This window comes from Lissotriton vulgaris, chromosome 8 (genome assembly GCF_964263255.1).
Source record: "Lissotriton vulgaris chromosome 8, aLisVul1.2, whole genome shotgun sequence".
Classification (NCBI taxonomy): Eukaryota; Metazoa; Chordata; class Amphibia; order Caudata; family Salamandridae; genus Lissotriton; species Lissotriton vulgaris.
In genome coordinates this window covers 1332750386-1332756972 of record NC_141696.1, presented here as the reverse complement: position 1 = coordinate 1332756972, position 6587 = coordinate 1332750386, and positions in this window count along the sequence as shown.

The window sequence follows — 6587 nt, the reverse complement described above, 5'->3', positions numbered from 1 at the left end:
ACTTCACGAGTACTATTTCCATATTTGTATTACTTGCACAGTTACTATGATTCTTGTGTTTTACCACTGCATTATATGCCTAGACGACTGCTAAGGTACTTTGTTTGGTTCTCCTAGAGTCCAGAGTAGCAAGTCCTACCTCGGTATTCATATAGTGGGTGCACAGATATTTCTGGGCTCTACGTTTTTCATGCCTAAGTAACACATAAAGCTTATTAAGAGCACGAGAGTGCTGTTCCCTCTGTATTTATGGTGACATGTGACATTTTCATGCCCTATGTGTGTGTTTTCTAGTCGTTTATGCTTCATACACTAAATATCCACTGTTAATGTGTTGTGTGTCTCTGATGATTATTGTATTACTCAGGCTAACAAGTAGCCTATTTTAGTAATTGTTTTATTTGCACAGTACTTATGATTTATGTTGTTTTGGTCTTATGGGATATCTACAATATAGACCCATATTTTTATACAACCCTGTATAAACTCTATTTTGTGGTGTATTTATTGTGCTACTTTTGTGAGTGTGTTGTTCAAACGCTTAACACGTTGCCTGTAGGGATAAGCCTGACTGCTCTATGCCAAGATGTCAGGGTGTGCTCCCAAACAAATGATGGAAGGAATGCTGAATAAATCGTACACTCACCCCCAGTCAAGAGATCTGGGTTACATCCATCGTTCTTTTGCTCACCATGCCACCCCAGTTTAGACCCAGCCGTATGCAAATCAGTCTTGACCCTGTGCCTCATGGGAACAGTCCAAACCGAACTGCCAAGCCAGGTCCTCCCTGGACCGGAAACAAGCATCCTGGGACCAGTTTCTGGGTATTACCCTTCATCAGCCAGGCTAGCTTGAATCCAGTGGCACAGTGAGCAAGGGACCCACGTCTGGGCAAACCCATCCCACTTAATGTGAAAAGTGCTACGCAAACAAATGATGAACAGAATGCTGAATAAATCATACATTCAACCCCAGTCAAGAGAGCTGGGTTAAATCCATTGTTCTTTTGCTCATCATGCCACCCCAGTTCATACCAGGGGGTGAGCACAGGTTGTCTTCGGTCTGTAACTTTCTTGACCTGACTAGAGTGGTGTATTCTGCCTGGCTTAGATGCATACCCTGGCCAACCAGGAACCCCATTTCTTGCATTGGTGGCAGCAGTGGGATAGGACTTGCGTTTGTGTGATACCACAGAGGTTTATTGTTGCAATACAACTCTGCACTTAGACCATTATGTGTTTAGTTTTTATTCTGTTCTCTCATTGGTCATTTTTATAGATTACTCCAGCTTCAGCACTAACACCTGGTAATCTTGTTGTTTCACTTATGTTTTTGTATCTCGTGAAAATGGAACCCTACCTTTGATCCTAATTAATTGTTGTTTTACAATTTGAAGGAGTTGTAGGGGTTCTGCAGGGAGAAGGGACTAGCTGTGAGTGAGGAATCTGACAAGTGGGACCTTCGTAGAGTCCTGTTTGATTTTGATCTGGCACACTGGGGAAAGGTTTCTACCAAGTACCAGAAAGGTGGTGGTTTTACGGCAAACCCGGAGATTAGTGTCGAGTCTGGGGGGTAGGGTTCCCAATCATCAACCCTAGAGGGAAGTGGCCTGAAGAGTTTGAGGAAGAGGGAGAAAATTAATGATCAGAGACGTCAGTAGCCAGAGATGACCCTAAAGATAGGGGGTCCAGTGCCAGGAGCAGTGTTACCTCCCATTACCTATCCCCTGAAGAGCTCAATAATATACAGGAGGAGAGGGAACTGAAGCTGCAGTTGACTGAGGAGCAAAGAGAGGTTGAGAGAGTCTTGGAGATAAAAAGGCCTTATGGACTCACAAACTGAGTCTAAAGGAGCCAGCTGTAGAGGAGCGAAGGCTAGAGGCTGAAATAGCCCTAGCTCAGCAGAGAAAGGCAGAGGCTGGAAGGGTCTTCACCAGAGAAAAACATGCCTTTGAGGAAAGGAAGTACCCCATGTGACAGCAATATTGAGTCCAGCGCACAAATTACCGCCTATATACCCAAAGACCTGGTACCAAGAGAGCTCTAGCAGTGTGCAGGATCCCTGAGGAGGATTGGGAAACAGGTTTGTGAAGGGCAGATTATCTGCACACAACACAAGCCTTCCATGTCATGTTTTGTCCTTTGCTGATAAATTCAAGGATCCTGCTGGACTGTTAGCATTAGATGCCGAAAATGCTAAAGTAAAATGGCAATTCGTTTTTCACACATTAGAACCTTTCCTTTCGGCCCCAGTTTCACGAATATGATTAAAACATTATATACCAAGCCATTAGCTACTATCCATGGTATTGGATTCTTCTCCCATGCCTTTAACTTACACAGAGGAACTAGACAAGGAAGTCCTTGATCACCCTCTTATACCTTATAGCCATTGAGCCCCTTTTTAGCTCTCTGTATGAATACAGAATATACTGGAATTACTATAAACTATCTTGTTTTGAAGGTTACAGCATACGCACATGATATCCTATTATATGTCACCAACCCTTCTACTTCTGCCCTTGTTATTTTGGATGCTGTTGGCTAATATGCAGGTTTCTGGTCATAAACTGAATGTAAGTAAAACAGAATTTGTGCCCTTAAACGTTTATTGTACCCCCTAATATGAAAGTAAATACAGATATTTTATGGAACTCTCATTCTCTTTCTCAAACTCCATCAAGCATAACTCAATTATACTACTTTAATTAGTAGAGGTAAAGAAAAACGTAATAAATGGTCAACAAGTCATTTGAACTGGTGGGGCCGAGTAGATGCAATTAAAATGGTTATAACTCCCCAAATATTAGACACTTTATCTATGTTACTTATTTGTCTCCCATCCAATTTTTAAAACCTATAAAGAAGTTAATCAATCAATTGTATTTAACAGTATTTAAGGCTAATACGTGAAGGTTTAAACCTTCATATATTAGCCTTAAATACTTGCAGGTTCCCAAAAGAGAGGGATGGTTAACTGATTTTGGAAACTATCACAGGTATTTTTTTATTGCTCAAAGGTCATTTTGGTTTCCTTCTAATGATACTTGGAAATTGTATATCTGCCAACTGCGTCCTTTTCAAGAGATTGTATTTTAATAACGGACTTGGCGTTCACCCATGTGATGACACCCATGCCATGGGTAGTGACGCCAGCCGAGTGTATGAGATCGCTTAGAGGCAGCACTTTAACATATTGCTACCTACCGGCAGATGAGACTCCTGCAACAGTGCAATGTCTATCTCATGCCTCGTAAGGTACGCCATCAACTTACGTAGCTTCCTATAGTCATTCAGACCTCTTATGTTCCAGGTAAGTAATCTAACTTTGTCACCTCTACCAGCCAAGTGTCTGCTCAGAACAGTCCTTTGGTTGTGAACAGGAATCAGGTGGGATACTTCACAACACAATATGTAATTGGAGCACAGGTACACTGTACTTTATATTTCTACTGCGATTTAGGTGATCCCACAATACAATCTACAGTACATGCACAACATTTGGGAAGTATGTCATGCTTACCTTGATAACATCACGAGTACTATTTCCTTATTTGTATTACTTGCACAGTTACTATGATTCTTGTGTTTTACCACTGCATTATATGCCTAGACGACTGCTAAGGTACTTTGTTTGGTTCTCCTAGAGTCCAGAGTAGCAAGTCCTACTTCGGTATTCATATAGTGGGTGCACAGATATTTCTGGGCTCTACGTTTTTCATGCCTAAGTAACACATAAAGCTTATTAAGAGCACGAGAGTGCTGTTCCCTCTGTATTTATGGTGACATGTGACATTTTCATGCCCTATGTGTGTGTTTTCTAGTGGTTTATGCTTCATACACTAAATATCCACTGTTAATGTGTTGTGTGTCTCTGATGATTATTGTATTACTCAGGCTAACAAGTAGCCTATTTTAGTAATTGTTTTATTTGCACAGTACTTATGATTTATGTTGTTTTGGTCTTATGAGATATCTACAATATAGACCCATATTTTTATACAACCCTGTATAAACTCTATTTTGTGGTGTATTTATTGTGCTACTTTTGTGAGTGTGTTGTTCAAACGTTTTACACGTTGCCTGTAGGGATAAGCCTGACTGCTCTATGCCAGGATGCCAGGGTGTGCTCCCAAACAAATGATGGAAGGAATGCTGAATAAATCATACATTCACCCCCAGTCAAGAGATCTGGGTTACATCCATCGTTCTTTTGCTCACCATGCCACCCCAGTTTAGACCCAGCTGTATGCAAACCAGTCTTGACCCTGTGCCTCATGGGAACAGTCCAAACCAAACTGCCAAGCCAGGTCCTCCCTGGACCGGAAACAAACATCCTGGGACCAGTTTCTGGGTTTTACCCTTCATCAGCCAGGCTAGCTTGAATCCAGTGGCACAGTGAGCAAGGGACCCACGTCTGGGTAAACCCATCCGACCTAATGTGAAAAGTGCTACATAAACAAATGATGAACAGAATGCTGAATAAATCATACATTCAACCCCAGTCAAGAGAGCTGGGTTAAATCCATTGTTCTTTTGCTCATCATGCCACCCCAGTTCATACCAGGGGGTGAGCACAGGTTATCTTCGGTCTGTAACTTTCTTGACCTGACTAGAGTGGTGTATTCTGCCTGGCTTAGATGCATACCCTGGCCAACCAGGAACCCCATTTCTTGCATTGGTGGCAGCAGTGGGATAGGACTTGCGTTTGTGTGATACCACAGAGGTTTATTGTTGCAATACAACTCTGCACTTAGACCATTACGTGTTTAGTTTTTATTCTGTCTCTCATTGGTCATTTTTATAGATTACTCCAGGTTCAGCACTTACACCTGGTAATCTTGTTGTTTCACTTATGTTTTTGTGGCTCGCGAAAATGGAACCCTACCTTTGATCCTTATTAATTGTTGTTTTACAATTTGAAGGAGTTGTAGGGGTTCTGCAGGGAGAAGGGACTAGCTGTGAGTGAGGAATCTGACAAGTGGGACCTTAGTAGAGTCCTGTTTGATTTTGATCTGGCACACTGGGGAAAAGTTTCTACCAAGTACCAGAAAGGTGGTGGTTTTACGGCAAACCCGGAGATTAGTGTCGAGTCTGGGGGGTAGGGTTCCCAATCATCAACCCTAGAGGGAAGTGGCCCTGAAGAGTTTGAGGAAGAGGGAGAAAATGAATGGTCCGAGACGTCAGTAGCCAGAGAGGACCCTAAAGATAGGGGGTCGCGTGCCAGGAGCAGTGTTACCTCCCATTACCTATCCCCTGAAGAGCTCAATAATATACAGGAGGAGAGGGAACTGAAGCTGCAGTTGACTGAGGAGCAAATAGAGTTTGAGAGAGTCTTGGAGATAAAAAGGCCTTATGGACTCACAAACTGAGTCTAAAGGAGCTAGCTGTAGAGGAGCGAAGGCTAGAGGCTGAAATAGCCCTAGCTCAGCAGAGAAAGGCAGAGGCTGGAAGGGTCTTCACCAGAAAAAAACATGCATTTGAGGAAAGGAAGTGCCCCATGTGACAGCAATATTGAGTCCAGCGCACAAATTACCGCCCATATACCCAAAGACCTGGTACCAAGAGAGCTCTAGCAGTGTGCAGGATCCCTGAGGAGGATTGGGAAACTGGGTTTGTGAAGGGCAGAGTATCTGCACACAACACACGCCTTCTATGTCATGTTTTGTCCTTTGCTGATAAATTCAAGGATCCTGCTGGACTGTTAGCATTAGATGCCGAAAATGCTAAAGTAAATTGGCAATTCGTTTTTCACACATTAGAACCTTTCCTTTCGGCCCCAGTTTCACGAATATGATTAAAACATTATATACCGAGCCATTAGCTACTATCCATGGTATAGGATTCTTCTCCCATGCCTTTAATTTACACAGAGGAACTAGACAAGGAAGTCCTTGATCACCCTCTTATACCTTATAGCCATTGAGCCCCTTTTTAGCTCTCTGTTTGAATACAGAATATACTGGAATTACTATAAACTATCTTGTTTTGAAGGTTACAGCATACGCACATGATATCCTATTATATGTCACCAACCCTTCTACTTCTGCCCTTGTTATTTTGGATGCTGTTGGCTAATATGCAGGTTTCTGGTCATAAACTGAATGTAAGTAAAACAAAATTTGTGCCCTTAAATGTTTATTGTACCCCCTAATATGAAAGCAAATACAGATATTTTATGGAACTCTCATTCTCTTTCTCAAACTCCATCAAGCATAACTCAATTATACTACTTTAATTAGTAGAGGTAAAGAAAAACGTAATAAATGGTCAACAAGTCATTTGAACTGGTGGGGCCGAGTAGATGCAATTAAAATGGTTATAACTCCCCAAATATTAGACACTTTATCTATGTTACTTATTTGTCTCCCATCCAATTTTTAAAACCTATAAAGAAGTTAATCAATCAATTGTATTTAACAGTATTTAAGGCTAATACGTGAAGGTTTAAACCTTCATGTATTAGCCTTAAATACTTGCAGGTTCCCAAAAGAGAGGGATGGTTAACTGATTTTGGAAACTATCACAGGTATTTTTTTATTGCTCAAAGGTCATTTTGGTTTCCTTCTAATGATACTTGGAAATTGT